Source organism: Nycticebus coucang, chromosome 12, assembly GCF_027406575.1.
Source record: "Nycticebus coucang isolate mNycCou1 chromosome 12, mNycCou1.pri, whole genome shotgun sequence".
In the NCBI taxonomy this organism is placed as follows: Eukaryota; Metazoa; Chordata; class Mammalia; order Primates; family Lorisidae; genus Nycticebus; species Nycticebus coucang.
The window spans coordinates 27,708,332-27,730,789 of NC_069791.1; positions in this window are offsets into that span (position 1 = coordinate 27,708,332).

Below are 22,458 nucleotides of genomic sequence, written 5' to 3' on the forward strand. Positions count from 1 at the left end.
CTTTATAAAGCAATGTAAAATCACTCTGCAACTCCTAAAGAAGTGGTAATGAGCAGGGCTAGGGACGCTCACCAGCCACAAGCTCCTCCAGATAGATCTGCATTTGTCCACTGCTGCTGACTTGGGAGGGATAAATCTCAGTGAGATTAATAGACCTTGTTGGAAGATATAGGCCTGTACCCCCTAAAGATCATATAACTGTTTTGTTTTGTTCTTTTCCATTTTCCCTTGCTTTAGGGAGTTGAAAGTTTTACACGTGTAAGTAGGGCAGAGGAGGGTAAACATTAACCCACTTAAACAGTTGGCTGTAAGATTCCCTCTGTTCCCACACTCCATATCAAATCCTCAGAAATCCTTATCAGTTTCATGATCAACAATGATATCATCACTTTGACATCAAATTACTTATAGCCTTAGTCGAGAACTATATCACAGGTCTATCTGCCTTCATCCTTACCCTGTGAAGTCTGTTCTCATCAGCAGCTAAAGTGATCTTTTAAAAACTTAGCACACCCCCTGGGTGAAGAACTCACCTATCACTTGAACTTTACCTAACAAACACAAACAATGCAACCTAATCATTTGTACCCTCATATTTATCCAAAATAAAGAAATGAGAAATAAAACAATATGGCGCATGTGGCTCAAAGGAGTAGGGTGCCGGCCCCATATACCAGATGTGGTGGGTTCAAACCTAGCCCCAGCCAAAAGCTACAAAATAATAATAAAATAACTTAAACTAAATAAAATCAACAACAAAAACTTAGGTCACTAAATCTCTCCTCTGGTTAAACCCTTTGAAGCTCTTCAACCCTCTGGCAGTAAAAGCCTCACCTTGGGGCCTTTGTACTTGCTGTTGTTCTGCCTGAAAGTTCTCACCCCAGGCTCACATATGACTCTCTCCCTCAACTCCATCAGGTCCTTCCTCAGCTGTCACTTTCTCAGTGAGGTTTCTTCTCTAGCCCTATTTTAAAACTTCACTTTCCCACATACCCTCCTGTTTTGCCTTCCTGGTTTTGTTTTGTCCATAGAGCTATTACATCCTTCAAAACGTACATCTCATACATCTTATCTTTTTTTGTTTGTTTTTTGAATTTTTTCACTGGAGTGAAATCTCCGTGAGGGCAGGCATTTTTCTGTTTTGTTCACTACTGTACCCCTAGCATGGAGAAGAGATGCCTCATTAATATGGGTGGAAAAAAAATAGTTTCAGGAAAGTCTTCATTTCACTATTCTGTGTTTTTCAAATTTTCAAAATGCACATGAACTGCTTTAATAAAGAAAAAATGCTAAAAAGCAGCATCACGAAAGTTATATATGGACATGTAACTGTACATATGTCTTCTCAAAGGATATCATAAATAAAATAGGACATTTTAAAAATATATTAGCGGCTCCAGTGAATTTAAGTGTTTCCAGGTTTAGCACCTTAAATAATCATTTATTAAAATATGAATGATTTCTCAAAATTGAAATTCACTATGGAGGGGGTTAGGCCAATCCCTTCTATGCTTGTGCAAAAAAAAATATAGCCTAAATTATGTGATCTGTCTATTTACATATAAGATATTTTTTAAAATGAGATGCTCAGTTTTGCATAGAAATGTTTGCAAATATATTTCTTTTTTCCTAGTTGAATTCAAGGTTCAGAGATGGCAAATTCTCAAAATTATAAGATATTTTTCATATCAGGATTGCAAATCACTTAAGTTTATACTGAAGCTTGCTTTCAGTTAAGTATATATGTATTTGACCAATTTTAGTAAAGTGAATTATAAACAAGCAAAGATATGAGTGATTTCTTCCTCTTGTCTATTAAGTTTTTTCTTTTCAGATATACATTTTGACAAATATAAATATAAAAAATAATATGAAGAAAAATTATAAAAATTTTTGATATTATACTTAGAAAAATGGAACAGGATAAGAAACCCACAACTAACAAGCCAATGACCTACCTTTAAGCCTCCGATTTTTCATTTATTTAAGAAGATACAAGTAACATCAGTTTTATAGTACCAATAACCTATGAAGTGAAAGAGCTTCAGAATGAAAACAACAAAAAATTAAATTAGTTTCCTTGGCATTTTACCTAAACTGAGATAACTTGGTTGACAATAGGAGTTTTTAATTTGTCTTTTCACTCACCACTTGTCTTTCTTTAGCAAAGGTGGCCCAGGGGCTGAGGTTGCCCTTAATACTTAATACATTTGTTTTTTCCTGGCCATCAGTCACACATGCATGTGGTGAAACAAGCAAAAGAACATTGAGTTTCATATAAAGCAAAATGGGAAAATTAATTATTTTCAATTGTGCAACTCACTGAGGAACTGATTACCTGGCATAAGTCGGGGCCAATGTTGTGTTCTCTAACCAGTGCTCAATGTCCTGAAATCCTCCAGTGGGAACAGATTGCCTATTACCTTAGTTCTAGCCTTTAGGCCCTGTCTGGTACCACTTGCCACTCATTGGCCAGTTGCTCACCTCAGAGAAACCCCTGTACCTAAAGTCCACTATTCTTAATGTGACCACAGAAGCCCCTGGTCTCTGCTAAATGGATCCATTTTCCTGCCTAACCCTGATGATATCCAGTATGCGGATATTTGCTAATGTTTGTATTTCATGTGGTCTGATAAATATCAACTCTCTGCTCTGCCTTATTTATAAACTATCTGCAAAATAAGACCAAAAATATTGATGCATCATCTCCTTTTAAGAATGAGCTAGAGTCAGTGACTTAACTCCAAAGATTAGAGTATGGAAAAGGGGGATAAAGTAGAAGCACATTCTTCTTAGTAAGGTATCACAAGAATGGAAAAACAAATATCCAACATCTCAATACTAATATGAAGCCAGTAGATGATCTAATACATGCTCACATAAGAGAAAACCTCAATTCAAAGGAGAGGAAAGAGGGGAGTTTGGACGGGGATTGGTGTGGTCCTACTTAATGGGCACAATGTAAGAGTATATGGTACATCTCTTGGGTGCAGGACACAACTACAAGAGGGATTCTACCTAACAAATGCAAACATTGTACCGTAGTTGTCTGTATCTTCACATTAACCTAAAAAAAAAAAAAGAAAGAAAGAAAATGGGGCTAAATCTGGAGAACACAGCATTGGCCAGGTGATCAAGGTTTACATCATCGTGATGAGACCTGTAGATGGCTTGTACCATGAAATGATGGGATGACAAGGGCACTTCACTTCCGTTGTACTCTTCCCCCCAGTCCATAATCCATATCTAACTGTGGCCTTTAAAACCCAATAAGCTTTTGCTGAAACTTCACCCCTCCTCCAGTGCAGTTCCACTGTGGAGGTCTCTAAGCAGGTGAGGCTCACCTGGGCAGGCAGGGCTGTCGCTCTGGGATAGTGAGTGCTTTTGTGAAGTTAGGGTATGCAGAATGTTTAAACTTTGTTAAAGACAACAAGATTTTCTCCGGACCAAATAAGGAGATAAAATATCTCTTTTCTTCTGTCACCTTGGTCTGTCTCAGCAACAAGCTTCTTGAGTATTAATTGTCACTCTGGTGATTTGTTTGCATGGCCCCAATTGGGGTCTTCTCTGACATCCTGCTCTTGGACTGTTTTCATGGTTCCATGTTCTGTTTGTGTTAAAGATCATAAATACCTTAGAGCAATAAAAGCAAAAAATAAATCCATCCAATTAACGTAGTTAAAGATATAGTTTAGTGAGAAAAATTCAAGCACAGAATGAACCATAACATAATTGTTGCCTTTCCTTCATAAGATTTATGATAAAAACAATGGTGTATGAAATAAAAATGGAGCTAGCCTAGGGCAAGACACTTCTGCTGTGTTGATCCTCATGAAGAAGGCATGCAGTCTCCTGGCCCAGCTATCTCTTAAACTGTCTCTGGTCTCTTCATTTTTCCTTCATCCTCTCATTTCTGCCAAGCCACTGGGAAGGAACACATAGCATAATCGGGGCTGGAACCCAACAAGTCTTAGGGCAATCACTATACATTAGTGAGCTTTACCTTCAGAAACCTCGCCAGCTTCTCCTGGTAAAGAATGGAAAAATATCCCTCCTGAGACTGCTTTGGGAAAGAAGGATAATCATTATAAAAAATGCACCCAGACCGTTTTTCTTTTTTTTTATTTTTTTGAGACAGAGTCTCACTTTATGGCCCTCAGTAGAGTGCCATAGCATCACACAGCTCACAGCAACCTCCATCTCCTGGGCTTAAGCGATTCTCTTGCCTCAGCCACCCGAGTAGCTGGGACTACAGGCGCCCGCCACAATGCCCAGCTATATTTTTTTTTTGGTTGCAGTTCAGCCGGGGCCGGGTTTAAACCCGCCACTCTTGGTATATGGGGCCGGCGCCTAACCAACTGAGCCACAGGCGCCGCCCCAGACCATTTTTCTTAATAAAAAGAAACAATTATTAATGTTTTCTTAAAAAAACAATTCTTAAAAAAACTTTGCTACAGCTTTATCTCACCTAAAGGAAGAACATTTCTCCCTCTCCAACCCTCTGAAACCTTCCTGTGGCACTGAAGAGGGAGAAAAGGAGCTAAAAAACACCCATGAAGTCCCAAGGATATAGTCCCTTAAATTATTAGGATTTACTCAAAATTGCCTTGTCCATATCCTTATAACACACATGCAGGGCTGCAATATATTAACTATGTATCACAGATTAAATAAAGAGCTGCAATGGACATTAGTAAGGGTAATAAAGGAATACACACAAATTTGATAATTTAGGTGAAATGTATCAATTCTTTGAAAGACACAAACTACCACACTAGGATAAATAATCTAAATTGGCCTAAACTACTAAAAAAAATTGTATTAACAATTAATAACTTTCCATAAAAAGAAAATATCCAGCCCAGATGAGTTCACTGGTAAATTGTACCAAACAGTTAAGGAAGAAAATGTTATCAATTATTTATATTCTCTCCTAGAAGTGAGAAGCAGAGGGAGTACTTCCTAATTCATACTATGAGTTCAGCATTGCCCTAATGCCAAAACAGGATGAAGATAGCACAGAAAACTGCAGACCAAAACATCTCATGAGCATAGATGTAAAAATCTCCAACAAAATATTAGCTAATTGAACTCAACAACATATTTTTAAAATATACTATGCACCACAAGAGAGATTTATTTCCTGTATGCAAGACTGATTAAACATTTAAAAGTCAACTAATGTAATACACTACATCAGCAAGTGTGGGTGAAAAATTAGGAATAGAAACCAGTTTAGAAGAGTCTGTAGATAGAAGTCTAGGCTCAGACCCACCCTTCTATGCCCCACCCCATGCTGCAGACAGCACAGAGCTGTAGAAGCCTGGGGGGTTAATCAGGATGTTCAGCAACTCAGACTGACCAGACCTAACATTTTTTGTTTATTTGTTGTTGTTTTTTTTATTTCAAATAAATATGAAGGTACAAATTTTTAAGTTACATTGTTCTCACTTCCAAGGTTAGAGTTCAAGTTGTAGAAGACCCCTTCACACAGTGGTTGTGCTGAACACCCTCACATTGTGCAAATTAGGTGAGACCCCACCAATTCAATTGCCCTTCCACCTCCTGATCCTCCCGCCAATCGCCCTGCCCACCACCCTGTGCCCCTGCTGGACTATATTTGTGTTTTATCATTAGTGTGGACATGAAATTGTTTATATATTGCTTTCATGTTAGTGTTGGCTGCTTTGGATCTTTTTTTTCCTATTCTTGGCATACTTTACTAAGAAGAATGTGTTAGCTCCATCAAGGTAAACACTGATAAACCTAACAAAGCATGCACTAGGAAAAAGAATCCCTGTTTAATACATGGTGCTGGGAGAACTGGTTAGTCACACACAGAAGACTGAAACTGGACCCACACCTCTCACCATTGACAGAAATTGATTCTCACTGGTTAAAAGATTTAAATTTAAGACACGAAACAATAAAAATTCTAGAAGAGAGTGTGGGGAAAATGCCTGAAAATATTGACCTGGAAAAAGATTTTATGAGAAAGACCTCCCTGGCAATTGCAGCAACACCAAAAATAAATAACTGGGATTTGATCAAACCAAAAAGCTTCTTCATAGCTAAGGGAACCACAAACAAAGCAAACAGACAGCCTTCAGAATGGGAGAAGATTTTTGCATGTTATCATTCTGACAAAGGCCCGATAACTAGAATCTATAGCAGCAGTTCTCAACCTGTGGGTCACAACCCACAGGAACTGTATTAAAGGGCCATAGCATTAGGAAGGTTGAGAACCACTGCTCTACAGAAAACTCAAATTAAATAACAAGAAAGAACAAACAAACCCGTTTCTAAGTGGACAAGAGACTTGAACAGAAACTTACCTTAAGATGACAAATGCCCAACAAACACATGAAAAATGCTCATCATATTTAATCATACGAGAAATGCACATTAAAACCACTCTGAGATGTCACCTAACCCCAGTGAGATTAGCCCACATCACAAACTTCCAAATCTGCAAATGGTGGCATGGATATTGAGAGAAGGGAACACTTCTACACTGCTATCTCTAAAAAATAGCCGAGAATTTCAAGGAAAATTCAATTTATGCCATCTGATGACTTTATGCTCTCAGCTACTCAGGAGGCTGAGACAAGAGGATCGCTTGAGCCCAACAGTTTGAGGTTGCTGTGAGCTATGAGAGTAACAAAGTGAGACTCTGTCTCAAAAATAAATAAATACATACATACATACATACATAAATAGACCCCTATAATCTGGAAAATCAACATGGCTCCCAGAAGCAAGGTTAGGATAAGGTCACTGATGAAGATAAAGGCACAGGCCTCTATTTGTGAAGTTATCTACCCTAATATGGCTCACACCCACTTGTGATCATGTTAAGGGTCAAAATCGCAGACTGTCCAAGCTGTCTGATGCCCAGCCCAAAATGACTTCACAGACCACTTCTTACCTTGCTAAAAATGGGGCAGGCTCTCATATCTGCTCAGATCTGTCAGCGGAAATGTGATAAACTTTAATACTATAGACATTTTTACAACTGATTTATATACATCCCTGGGCATAGTTCCAGGTTGGGTCGTGTATCTACCTGCTACCAGAGTACAGGTTTCTCCTCTTTCTCATTTCATCTTCTTTCAGGTTCTTAAGTTCATATCCAAACCTAAAAAGCCGGGCAGCAGTGGCATAGACTAAGGCATTACATTATATTAAATCAACTATATATTATATTCCTGCTACATCACATGTAATCTGAATCATAATCTTAAAACATTTTGCATCAGTGATTATGAATGAGTTGATGCTGTTATTTTTGCTTTTAGCAATGCATACATGGAAAATTCAATTTATGCCATCTGATGACTTAGGGTAAGTCACTGCAAAAAGGCCTCGCAACGAGCAACGCTTTTGAACACTGTCCCTCAAAGCGTCCCTCGTCCTGTGCTCTCTAAATTGGTGAAAGACAATGCCATTCACCCAATTTCTTTAGCTGGAAAACTTCAGGGTATCCTTATTTAGTACCTCTCTTGTATAAATGCCTGTGATTAAGGATAAAAGTCCAATCAAAGTAACTTCCTAAACACCTCTGAAATGCATTTCCTCACCACCGTCACCACCACCACTGCCTCTTTGGTCTGAGTTATCTCAGCCTCCCGCTAATGGTCTTATTCCTTCTCAAGGTGCCCCAACATGCAAATCTGATTGTGCCACTCGCCTCGGTCACTCCCCAGTGCCGTCAGAGAGTCCACCAGCTTTCATAACATAGCTTTTACCGAGTTCTCCAGCCTGTCCTGTTATCCCTTTTATCCTCACATCCCTGTTCTTCATCAGTTCTAAGCTACTTGCCTTTCCTCAACATACCACACCCATTTTTGTTTGGACTGAACTACACAACACTCTCACTTAGCTAAAAATTTCTTTAACGCTTAGCCTAAGATCAAGCCTTCTTCAGGAAGACTGTCTAAACATTCCAACGCTTCCCACCCAGGCCCGCCCCCAACACTAAATTTATGTTACATCTCCCTCTTCAGACTGCTTCCCTCTCTTCTGACTGTTACCACCCTGTGTAATGATTGTTTACTTCTCTGTTTCCTACAAGCAACCCTGTGAGTTACTTGAGGACACAGTCTTCTCATGTTTTCTATCTCTCTGCCAAAAAATAACATTTCAATGCACGTAATTGACACCCAGAAGATGTTTGTTGAATGAATGAATGACACAATAAAGCTTGAATTCAAATTCAATATCTAAAGTTCATGATCTTTTCATTTTATCATAATCATTCAGTTCTATGAGTGGGATGATCCAAAGGAGATATTCAGGGGAGAGCAACACTTATAAGCCCCTTTCTGCCAGACTCTCTATATTTATCAGCGGAAGGGAAAGAAATTGTCACTGAAAGTGCAGGTGGTACCTCTGCTTGCCCACTGCTGGAGACAGATGGTCATTCCACCAAAACAGGCAGGAACAAAATGAGCCCAAAATAGGAATATAAAATCCAACCTTCAAAATCTGTAGAGTCTTTTGTCTACTGATGAAAGGGTTATAATCACATCAGAGGCATTTTAGGTGAAGCAGAGTCATAAACATGAAACACAGAACCAGGCTCTTTCCCTTGAGGTTTATGGATTTATATTCCAACAAATGAATGTGGTTGATTTCTCAGGTACATGAGAAAAATAAAGCTGCCATGTGGAAATTTAAGTTCTACAGCAACTAGTTTTTTTAAAGCTTCACAGGGCCATTTAAGAAACATCAAATACAATTGAAAAGAACATTTCTAAGCATTTAAATTTTAAGAAGTACTACACTTCTCAAAAAACAAAACAAAAAGAAACCTATTGTGCATTCAAATCAGCTAAGAGATTTTTTAAGTGAAAAAATAAATAAAGATTACTGAATATAAAATCTATTAAATCAGAATCTCTTCAGAGTAGGGTCCTAGTGCAATAGTTTTAAAGCTTACTCAGGGGTATTTTGACAGACCAGCCTTGCTACTGTGCACTGGTGTGGTAAACCATCCCTCCAATTTATTTTTTTCAAATCTCAATAGAGGCACTTACATTACTGGGCAGTTCCAGATGTGACAGGGTAATTACACAATGCTATTCTTTCTCAAGCCATAATTTTCAAGCTATAGATTAGTATTTAACTATTACTAAGTTTTATTTTAACTTAGTAGAACAAAAAATTGTATTGCAAGATCAAAGAAAGATAGGAGATGAAGTATATCATTACATAAGACTGTATGTCTCCAGATAGTTCACCAGGACTGTAAATCAATACGTTAAAAAAGGAACCCCAAATCTATACTGTAGCAGTTGGTCATTCATAATCAAGTCTTCACTATTTGAATTTTCCATAAGACTAAACAAGACATCCCCAAGGTTGGTGACATAGAACTATCCCTACCTGCTTCTTCATCAGAATGCCAAGATCTGCTTAGCACAGAAATAAATGTTCCACCCCATACCTTCAGTGACAGAGGCAAGATTCCAAAACACCAGAATCTCCACCTTACCCACAAGTCCTTGCCTGGGCAGAGAACCAAGATTTGCTTGGCCAGAGAACCAAGATCAGACCACCTTCTCGTCTGTTAAAGGACTGTCTCCACCACATCAGTTCTCTCTCTGCCTCTAAGACTAAACTCATGATTTCTTGACTAATGAACTTGGACTCCTCTGTCTATAGATTATTCAACCTTAGAACTTTCCTGACAAGTCTAAACATGGAAAGAATCTTTCAGCTAGGGTTGTTTGGCAAATATTAAATATTCCATATATGCACCCCAATCCACTGTTGAACTATAAGTAAGAACAGAAATTTAGTTTTGGCCTTCCTGGCCTTAGACTGTTTTCGTATCCCCTCTCCTCTTTAGTTACTACTCTCAGGGACATTTGTATTTTTAAAAGTATTTAGTGCATAAGAGAAACAAATGATACAGTAAAAAAATGAATAAATGAATATGTATTTTAATGTAACTATTTTCCCAAATATCTGTGAAGTATTTTTAATTGTTTCCCAAATACAGAAAAGAAAATTGAGAAATAGAAAAGTTGAAAGTGGTAAATAGCAAAGCCAGAATTTAATCCTCAAACTTATAAATCTGAGTCCAGTGTTCTTTTTAAAGTACCACTGCCTTATATCATCAAATTCCATACACACAAACTCATTTATAAGATTACTTGACAAGTGAACTCAGAAGACCACATGGTCCCATGTAACAATCACCTCAGTTTCAAAGAAATGACTTCTGGAAAACCAACTTCATGTAAAAAATTCAAAAAAATTCAAGTCTAATTTTCTGTTGCTTGATTTTTTTCCTACACAATTTGAGCAGAGATCAAGGATGCTGTTAAACATTCTAGGATGCACAGACAGGCTTGTATACACACACACACACTCAAGAAGTATCTGGATAAAAATGTGAATACTTCAGTGCCAAGTTCAAGAAAGTCTGTCCTGTTCCAAAGATTTACCCAGTAAGCATCAGAAGCAAAATTTGGATCCAACTGAGTCTTTTAAATTTTACAAAATGTCCACTTAGTTATTCTACTCATTTATTCTCAAAAAATCTAACTGTTCAGAGTCCTTAACACCAGATGTTCTGCCAGTTGATGTCAATACACTAAGAAAAAGGCACATGGGTCTTGTACCATGCAGCACAGGAAAGAACGTCTTTTATAGCACTTAGGTGCAAGAAAAATCACTCCATTTTCTAAATAATATGTCTCTGAGTCCATTTAACAGAATCTGGAAAATCTAATCCCAGGCATATTGGGGAGCCCCTCCCTCTCCAGGGTCTCACAAGAATTTAGGGAACTTTTATGATACCTAGAAAATGAAAACAAGGCCTGAGGCTTAGTGGTTGGTGCCAGTGACTCTTTTTGCTACCAGTGCTGCTGTTGTGTCCTGCTCTTTGCCATTTGCTGTGTCCATAGTTCGTGATCCCAGTGGTACTTTGTGCTGACTCCAATCTTGGACACATAGTCACCTAATGCCTCTCCCATCCTGGACACTGCACACACAATTTGAGATGAAACCCTCTAAATATATGGTCCATTCTCAGTCTTGGGGGCACTCAAACTTTTTCCTTGTGCCAAGGCACCTTTGCCTTTTCTTTCCTTACTCTCATTTTCATCTCTCATGGTTCTTCTCTCTGACCAGAATCTAAATAAAGGTCATTTTCTAGGCCAGTGATTCTCAAGCTTCCTAATGCCTTGACCTTTTAATACAGTTCCTCATGTTGTGGTGACCCTCAGACATGAGGAGCAGTGTCTTGGTTCCTAAGACCATTGGAAATATGTGTTTTCCAATGATCTTAAGTGACCCCTGTGAAAGGAGAAGGGGTCGTTTGACCCCCAAAGGGGTCATGACCCACAGGTTGAGAATCTCTGTTCTAGGCAAACATAGACCAAGGAAAAACTATTTATAGCTCATTTGATTCTTTTCCAGCAGCCAAAAGAAAACAAGGGCAACTTTCCATAATGACCTTCCACGTTGACTTGCAGGTGACAGCCTCTTGTTGAAGGCACACTGTGCTCTAGCCCAGCACCACCCACTCGTCCAGTGAAAATAGTGGAACTCATGACTCAGGACACATAAAGACAGCATTGGAAGTTTCTTCTATTTTCCAAGCAATGCTTAGCATTGAAAAGATGAGAATTTTAAACCATACATCCAAAGCAGAGCAGGCTTATTTGTCACTCTCCTTTTACTTCAATTATTTTTGAATTGCAGTTTTTCTACAATGACGTGGTATCAGAAACTAAATAAGCACATTTTGGATTTGACTTATTTAGAATCAAGAACTTCCTTCAATGGCAAAACACATATTTCATCACAAGAGTTGAGGACACAGACGAGACCACCTTTTTGTAGTGAGGGAGCCAAAACATCCTCAGAGTAGCTACAATGCAGTTATGGAGTCTGTCCACCAGGAAGGAGATGCCATTTGGAGTCAACCCCTGGCAGACATTCTAAGTAGGTGACACGTGTCTAGCATTTTTAGCTTCCTGAGTGAGATCCTTTCTTCCTTTTTAGTGTCCTTGTCTCCCTCTTCAGGCACTCAGGTGCATTGTCTTCCCCACCCACCCCCACATGTCCTATCAGAACTTTTGGGAGATGTTGTAATAAATCCATCCACACTCAAGTATTAATGATTGATGTTGTTTAAACTGCAGCTGTTCCAGAAGTCCCTACAACTACTGACTTTGAGGCCTGACAAACAGGCGAACAAGGATCAAGTTTAGGTGGGAGGACTGTTCAACCCCTCAAATTTCACACTGATTTGTCCATGCCCAAAACCAGCTCAAGTTAAAAGTTTTGGTGGCGCAGATAGAGCTCTCTTTGTATAGGTTTTTTATTAAAGTTTCAATATGTCTTAGTATCTACTGAAAAGTCTCACCTAGAAAAATGCCTGCCACAGTCAAATGAGATTACATATGTGAAAACGCATTTTAAAGGTAACATTAGTAAGGTTCTTACTATATACCAAATTCTGTTCTATGAGATTGAATAAATAATAAAACTGTGTTTATGCTCTACAATAGCCTTAAGAAATAGCCACTGTTATCCCTATTTCACAGATGAGAAAGTATTAGCAGTGAGAAGTTAAGTAGTTTTCATGAGGTCAAAAGCCAGGTTTATAAACTGGCTTTACAAACTTATAAAAGTTTGTAAACTATGTCCCATTGTTATTATGATTATTATTATCAATGCTTTTCTCAGAGTTCATTAGGCAAGGGATGGGGAATAAAAAGAAATAATGAATAGCTTTTCTTTTGTTTGATAATGAATTGTTTTGTTCTCTTTAGAGTTCTCTCTCACTCTATTGTCCAGACTAGAGTGCAATAATTAAGCTACCATAACCTCACACTCCAGGGATCAAGAGACCCTCCTGCCTCAGCCTCCTGAGTAGCTGAGCCTACAGATCCACACCACCAGGTCCAGCTATTTTTTTCTTTTCTTTTCTTAGAGTCAGAATCTCTCTATATTGCCCCGGCAGGTCTCAAACTCCTGGCCTTAAGCTATCCTCTCACCTCCACCTCCCAAAATGCTGGCATTACAGGTAAACCACTATACCCAGCCATGAATAGCCTACTTTACATATTGAGTCACTTACTTTAAGGAAAAGTACTAGCAGCATAATGATTGTAGCTAACATTTAGTATTTTCTGGGGTGCTAACAGCCTGGGGAGAGTGAATGTTATCTCCTTAATTGCTCCCAGCAGTCCCAGAAGTAGGTCCTGTTAGCTCCCTTCATTTAACAGATAAGAAAACCAAATCTTAGGGAAGTTTAGTGAGTACCCAAGGCCATACACATAGTCAGTTGTGCACACAGGATTTCATCCCAGGTAGCCAGCCACTTACCAAGTACTCATTCAATGCTAACACTGTATTGATGGCTTTACGTAATTTATCCTATTTTATTCTCATGGTGAACTTTGGAGGAAGGTTGTACAGATGGGGAAACTGGGGCTTTGAATTAAACAATTTTATCAAGACTTTCTAGCAAGTGTGTATTAGAGCTAAGATTTGAACCCAGCCATGCTTGATCCTACACTAAAGCTCTTCCCTGATAATGCTGCTCTGCTAAGAATGGCTCTTTTGGAATTCAGTTGGTTATCTCTTTCCTTTTGTATAGAAGTTGCAGCATATGAGAAAGTTCTAGAATGCTGATGCAGTAAGGGCGAAGGCTTGGGCAGGAGACTGCAGAACTGTTCCCAAGAGCCCTCTACAACAACCTGTACATCTCAATTCATTTTCTGTGACTTATGAGCATTTTTCAAATGAATATTCATAATAGTAAAGTATTACCAATGTGTTTATAAAATGCTTGGTACTGGAAAAGCAAAGGAAGAAAAGAATTTTAATACAAAAGACATCTATCAGGAGAATGGGAGATATAGTCTCAAATCTATCTATCCAACCAACACAGAGCATGGGAGAGACCTCGTGCATTGGGGCAGGTCACGGGAAATGGTTACTCTTGGCATCAGGAACCTTTCTCAGAGGCCTTTGGAATATCAACTCCTTTGTCTTGTAAAAATTCTAGCCTTTCTGGGAAATAATTAAAAATTTTCAAATAGTTACTTAAGGGAGGATATTACCAAAAAATATATAGGGGTCTTTGAAATTTGTTCATAGAGCCAGTTACATTAATTGTATCTCCATTTTATAGATGCAGAGTCTGAGGCACAGAGAGGTTAACTATCTTTTCCACTATCATGTAGTCAGTAGATTGGTAGATTCAATATTTAAACCTACATTACCCGGCTCTAAGGGCTGTTTTGTTAATATCTATGTAACAACTTTGCAACAGCTTGCAAGCATTTTGCAAAATGAATAACAAGGCTGCTAAAAGATGTGTATTGTATTTCAGATGAATTTATTCTAATTTATTCTATCTCTCTGTGTTTTTCATGACCGTCGATTGTGTGTAAGCACAAAGCTTAACTGCTCAAAAATAATGCTCAATTTCTTCTCCATTGTGACTGTTTGAATACACTCATGAAAGTGAACAGTTTACCACTCTGAGAAGGTATTATTTGTTCCAAACAGAAGGTTACGTCAGGCCTGACTGGCTTGTATTTACAAGATTCTTCTTCTATTTAGATGTATGGCACTGGTTTGGGTTGAGAATCACCCTGGAGTATCTGCTCCAAACTTGAGCCAATTCCTGCACACAGAAGAGAATTCCATCTGAAGTTAACTCCCTAGAGGAGGTATTTGGGGTCATTCTGCTCTTCCTTCATATTAGAACCATAAGGAATATGATGGCAGTAGATGAGCCAATACAAGGGGTTGGGTAGGGGAATGAGAGAGGGGAGAAGAGAGAGGGATGGGGAATCACGGTGTATGTCACACTTCTTGGGGGCAGGACACAATTATAAGAATGACTTTATCTAATAAATGTAATCAGTCCAAATAATTCTTTGGACCTGCATTCAGTGTATCCTAATTCTTTGCACCCTCAGTGAATCCCAAACAATAAAAAATAAAACAAACAAAAAAGAACCATAAGGAATATAAGATTGTGGTTTGGAACAGGGATTAGGGAGCAAGACTGTTCCAGTTCACCAATCAGGCAAGTCACCTAACTTCTATTTCCTCATCTGTAAAATGGAGATGATAATATAGTAACTACCTCTGAAGGTCACTGTGAGGATTAGATGAGCTAACATACCCAGAGCACACCAAAAGATAGATCATACAGGTCATATAAGTAAAATAAACTCAAAAGCCATCTATGGCCTTATAGCAGGAATTAGTACCAAATCTTCTGTCAAATGCCTTATATGTACCTGAGCCAATACAGGAGGACATCTCTACCTACAAGGGCATCAAAGATTTAAAGTAAATGCTTTGTGGTAATGTTTTCTAAATTTTACAAAAACAGTATGGCTCTCATAAATATTTTTACTATTTCACCCAAAACACCTCATGGTGTTCATTGATATTCCCGTATGTCCTTCAACTTCTCAAAATAGTTGCTGCACTGGGCACTAGCAGGCACAGCTTATTATCTGCCCACCTGACACTTCTTCCTTCCTAGCTGGAGCCTGATTTTGTTCACATGTCCCACCTGATCCACTTGGTCATGAGTTTCCAGAAAGGTGAACTATGCCTAGTTCCTCAGTTTGGGGTGATCCTATTTTGTCTAAACTGATTTCAGGATATTCTCATTAAACAGATCATTCATCCAGGCATGAGTATGTGACAAAATTTAATGCATTTATGTTTCAGGTTTGGAAAAGATATATCTTTCTCACTCTCCCATGCTGAGTGTGAAAAAAGAAAGCAGAGATCCCAGAACCATTGTACTACCACAGAGGAGGAATCAGCCAAAGAATGAAGCTGATACTGAGAATGGCTTAGCAGATAAGTCAAAAGATCCGAGGTGCCGGTGACATCACTAATCCATACTATGTTTGTGCACTCCCTACCTCTGGATTTTCACCATAAATGATGATAAAAATTATTCATGCTTTAAATTAGTTTAATACAAAGTTTTCTGTTAGGTACAGTTGAGAATTCCTTACCTAATACCCATATAAATATTTAATCTACTTAATTTGAAATGAGTGTTCGGTTCATGAATATTTTCTAGATTTCCGAGCTTTGGGGGTGGCATATTATCTGCTTTGCACCTTGCATACTTTGCAGGTCATTTCTCCAAAATGACTGGCACCTGCCATATTTTAAACAAACTAAAAGGCTTGGTGCAGTGGCTCACATCTGTAATCCTAGCACTCTGGAAAGCCAAGGAGGGAAGATTGCTTGAGCTCAAGAGACCAACCTGACCAAGAGCTAGAAAAACTAGCTGGGAGGCTAGTGGCAGGCTTCTGTAGTTCCAGCTACTGGGGAGGCTAAGGCAAGAGTTTGAGGTTGCTGTGAGCTGTGATGATGCCATGACACTCTACCAGGGTGACAAAGTGAGACTCCATCTCAAAAAAGAAATTTTAAAAAGAGAATTAAATATACTAGATCTGATAATTGTTTTGCAAACTCATCTTAGAAAAAATACTACATACCTCATTGCTGACTATCATTCTGATTATCTTTGAAGTACTCCTCTGGGGAAGCTATGCACTGATGCCAGTGCCTAGTCCACACTTCAAAGCCATTATTCTGGAATGGGCTTCAAAGCTGTCATATTACCACTGATGTCCTGAATGTCATCAAAATGTCTTCCTTTCAATATTTCCTTTATCTTTAAGTAAAGACAAAAGCCATGGGGGGCAGATAAGATGAGTAGGGAGGTTGTTCCAATATAGTTATTTGTTTGCTGGCTAAAAACTCCCTCATAGATAGTGCTAGATGAGCTGATACATTATTGAGATCCAAGAGCCATGAGTAGTTGGCCAAGATTTTCACTTTCCTACCTCTTTCTCCATCAATATTACTTGGTTCTCATGCTTCTCACAGTCAGCTGACAATTTTGATCCACAAGTCATCTAATTTTTGCAATTTTTTCATCAGTTCTGCTCATTACTGGCCACCCTGACCTCTCTTCATCAGTGATGCATTTTCTCCCCTCAGAAAAATGTTTAATCCATTTGTGCACTGCCATTTTCTTCATGGCATTGTCTCTATAAACTTGGACTAGCATGTCCGTGATTTAACTCCCACTCTTGCCAAGTTTAATAAGAAGTTTACAAATGCTTGCTCATTGCTCTAATTCAACTCAGAGATTCTCATGACAGCACACAAAAACAAGCAACAACAATCATGGACGCCACTCAGCAAAGACACTGCCACATGTCAACATGAACACAGATGTGAGATGCTGATATACCAAGGTTATGAAACCTTACTGAGTTGTTTGTACAGTGTTGCCAATGTAGCAAATGATGGCAAGTTTGCAAACTTGTCAGTTTTTCTTAATTTTAGAAAGAGATTTTGCTACTTTTGCATCATATTAACTTCATCGGGTTGTAAATGTTTCGATATGTTAAAATATAAAATCCCATCCATTTTAATAACATATAAAAACATGTTTAAAAAATGTATCAAATGAATATATCCTATTTTATTGTCCTTATAAAAGAATACAGATTTTCATTTATTCTGCATTTTACTTCTGATAAGGCAGGTAATGTGAAGCACATGAATAATTAAATTTTACACTCTACATGAGCTATTTTCAGTATTACAAATTGAACCTCAAACTTTTAAATTATTTCATTAGTAAATTTATCAGTAGAAAATCTTGTTGAAAGAATACAGTCTCTGTGAAAGCAACAAGTATTAATTATTCACATTATCACTGACAATTCTTTAATACTAGGGAAGTCACAGTTTTTGAAAAGTGTTCAAAAGATTATTTAAATTAAATTACAAATGAAATGTGTTAAGTATATTTTGCAAAGAATTAATGCAGAAACATTACTTTCTATGTGTCTATTAAGAATTCTAATGAAATGGGCGGTGCCTGTGGCTCAAAGGAGTAAGGCACCGGCCCCATATGCCAGAGGTGGTGGGTTCAAACCCAGCCCTGGCCAAAAACTGAAAAAAAAAAAAAAAAAGAATTCTAATGAAAGAAGTTGGAGGACAATCAGAATTCTCTACCCTACATAGTAACACATCTCTGGATGTTGTGTGGCACTACAGAAGACTGAATTATATTATTAATCTCATGTAGGCAAAGGCATTGGCATTGATCCCACAAAAATTCTAAAAGAGCAAATATGAGAGTCAAAATGATAATTGACCTTATCAATAATTAATACCTAAAACCAAACTTATTGCTGCTGCGCTCTTAGAAAAAGATTTATTTTGATTTAGTATACATAGATGTGCTCATGTTCATTCAAAATTTCATATAATATGGCATATATCCAAGGATAACCCATTAGCAGTGATTTATCTATAGCTAATTATACTTTAAATACATAAAGACACAGTAGGAAAAAAATTGCCAAATAACTTCTAGATCAATAATTATTCTTGTGTATATTTACAGTTGAGATGAAAAATCACAATTACATATTATACTCTGTATTTCACAGGTATATTTACATAATCTGGTATGTTATATATGTGTATGCAAAAATTATACACATTAAAAACCATTATATAAGACTAAGTAGATTTTATTTTTCTCTAAAATTAATTTATATGCCTGCAAAAATTCTATAATCAATCTATGACTCCTTTAAAATAAAATAAAATGTGGCTTAGAAACATAACATCTTTGAGTTGGAAAGATCCTTGAAGCCTAGAGAGTTCAGGAATCTTCTAACACAACTATCACCTTTAAGCAGAGGACACCATGAAATGCTCCCAGAGACTAAATTGGAACCTTGGTAAAAATGAACACTCTTGTGGACATTATAGCTTATGGATATTATAATATATTGCTATAAACATTGGAATACAACAACATCACTCTAAAACAGCAGCATCATTACTTTAATATTTTTTTAAAGTTTAAATGCTTAAAAACTTTGCCTTTGGTAAGCATGTATGTAACTTGGGTTTAGGTTTCTGGTCTTAGTCCCATAATACCACCACCACCACCTTACTACATTGGCCTTGTCTATATAATAGTTTTTATGTATCTCATGTCTATAGGTGTATTGCAATTATTTAATGAAACTAGTCTGTGCACACATGCAACCCATTATTTTCAATGACATGAGGATTCAAAGAGATCCAGGGATTCAGTCTTGCTCAAATCTACCACACTATCTTTAGCAATCTTTATTCTTAACCTCTCTCTCTGGCAGACCCCCAATTCTTCATTCTTTCCAGTCTTCATATTATAAACACTGTTCCTTGGCAGAGTCCTGTTATAGTGATTTGGTAGGCAATGACTCAAGAAACCAAATTGCCCTTGCTACACTCTACCTATATGCTTATCCATTGTCCTCATGTTCCTTTCCAGTTTTGCCTGAAACTAGTACAAGTTAAACCATCTACCAGTAGAGAACAATTCTTAAGGTGATACAGGAAGTTATCCATCATAATTACCATTGTTTTAACCAAGTTTCTGTATATGTATATAAACTGTGGAGAGCAAGGGGTTAGGTGAGAGACACTGAAAACCACTAACATCTTACAGTGATGTATAAGCTGGTAAAGAAATTAAAAACATAAGAGAATCAACTGCAATATGTCTATGGACAAAAGGTTGGATGTTATGGCAGGTAACAAAAGACCAAATCCAATGCATTTGAATGTAGCCAATACTAACAAAAGTTATGGAGAAGATTACAGGAACCAAGAATAGTCACAAGATTAGTGGCTATTAAAACACAATTGTTTGTTATTAAACACAGTTTAATAAGATTGAAGCAGCACATATGAACTAAATAAAGTAGGAAATGACAGTTCAAGAAGTCAAAGGTTGAAGTTTACTAATAGGTGAGAGAGGACATCTACCAAATGCAGTAAGAGAGACCAACAGGAAGAAGGAAGCTGGCCAGGTGCTGGGTGGTGATAAGTTGAATGGTATTTAAGTTACTGGAGAATACAAAAAGTTTGAAAAAATTACAGCAAGTGTGGTAAATGTGCACCACAGGGACGTGATGGAAGGAAGTATATTGGAAGACAGTCTGAAAGAACACAGGAAAGGGAAGGAGTTTTTAGCAGTAATCTCCTCTCAAAAGCCAACTTCTTGGAAAGTGGAAAAAGGACCATACCAGGGCATGTAAAAGGCAATCCATCAGAATGTAGTGATGCGTTACAGAAAACCACTATGAAATTCTTTAATTTAGAGAAGCTAAGCTTTAGTTACTCATGTGTATTATATGACTTCATGCTGGCTCATCATGTATTCCATGTGTCAGAAAGGTCCTATGTCATACATGGTTCTCATGTCATTTTCAAGGAAGAAGGGGGTTCAGTGAGAAAGAGTAAAGAGTGGCCCCATCACCATTTCTTTTCCTTGCTTGTGTTGGGATATACACTGTCTTTAATTGTCATAGGATATGAGTGGCATGTTTGATCTCAGAGTAAGATATTTACATAAAAGGATCATTATAGTGTTTTCAAATAATACGAAGATGTCCTAAAATATCTTTGATACCTGTGTGATAGTTATTTTAGGTGAACACATGGTATTGAAAAAGCTCTCAACCCTTAAGATAATTTACCCACACTTCTTCCACAAAAAGATAAGTGTTTCAAATTTTCTGACCTTTTCAGTAATGACAATATGGCTTCACATCAGAATTCTACCAAACCTTTAAAGAGGAACTAGAACCTATATTACTTGCCCTATTCCAAAATATTGAAAAAGAAAGAATACTTCCCAATACATTCTATGAACCAAATATCACCCTGCTCCCCAAACCAGGAAAAGACCCAAGAAAAGAAAACTATAGACCAGTATCTTTAATGAACATAGATGCAAAAATATTCAATGAGATCCTAGCAAACAGAATCCAGCAACACATCAAACAAATTATACACCATGATCAAGTGGGTTTTATCCCAGGGTCTCAAGGTTGGTTCAATATATGTAAATCTATAAATATAATACATCACACAAACAAATTAAAAAACAAAGACCATATAATTCTCTCAATAGATGCAGAAAAAGCTTTTGACAATATCCAGCATCCTTTCATGATCAGAATGGTATAGAAGGGACTTTTCTTAAACTGATAGAGGCCATCTACAGCAAACCCACAGTCAATATCATATTGAATGGAGTAAAATTGAAAACATTTCCACTCAGATCAGGAACCAAGCAAGGTTGCCCTTTGTCTCCGCTGCTTCTTAACATTGTAATGAAAGTCTTAGCCATTGCAATCAGGCAAGAGAAGGTGATCAAGGGTATCCAAATAGGGTCAGAGGAGATCAAACTCTCACTCTTCACAGATGATATGATTTTATACCTGGAAAACTCCAGGGACTCAACCGCAAAACTCTTAGAAGTGATAAGGAATGCAGTAGCATCTCAGGATACAAAATCAATACTCACAAATCAGTAGCTTTTATATATATCAATAATAGTCAAGCCAAAAAAAACAGTCAATGACTCTATTCCCTTTACAGTTGTGCCAAAGATGAAATATTTGAGAATTTACCTAACAAAGGACATGAAAGATCTCTATAAAGAGAATTAGGAAACTCTGCACAAAGAAATAGCTGAAGATGTTAACAAAAGTAAAAACATACCATGCTCATGGCTAGGAAGAATCAACATTGTTAAAATGTCCATGTTACCCAAAGCAATTTATAAATTTAATGCAATCCCTATCAAAGCACCACCATCCTACTTTAAAGATCTGGAAAAAATAGTACTTCGTTTTATATGGAACCAGAAAAAACTTCGAATAGCCAAGACATTACTCAGAAATAGAAACAAATCAAGAGGAATCACAATACCAGACTTCCAACTATACTATAAATCTATAGTGATCAAAACAGCATGATATTGGCACAAAAATAGAGAGGTAGATGTATGGAACAGAATTGAGAACCAAGAGATGAACCCAGACATTTATCATCATTTGATCTTTGATAAGCCTATCAAAAATATAAATTGGGGGAAAGACTCCCTGTTTAACAAATGGTGCTGGGAGAACTGGCTGGTGACCTGTGGAAGACTGAAACTGGACCCACACCTTTCACCATTAACAAAAATCGACTCTCACTGGATAAAAGATTTAAACTTTAGACATGAAACTACAAATATTCTTGGAGAGAGTGCAGGAGAACCACTTGAAGAAATTGGCCTGGGAGAATACTTTATGAGGAGGACCCTCCTGGGCAATTGAAGCAACACCAAAAATACATTAATGGGATCTGATCAAACTAAAAACCTTCTGCACAGCCAAGAACACAGTAAGTAAAGCAAGCAGACAGCCCTCAGAATGGGAGAGGATATTTGCAGGTTATGCTTCTGACAAAGGTTTGATAACCAAAATCTACAGAGAACTCAAACTTATTAATATGAAAAGAACAAGTCATCCCATTTCATTGTGGGCAAGGGACTTGAATGGAAGCTTCTCTGATGAAGATAGGCAC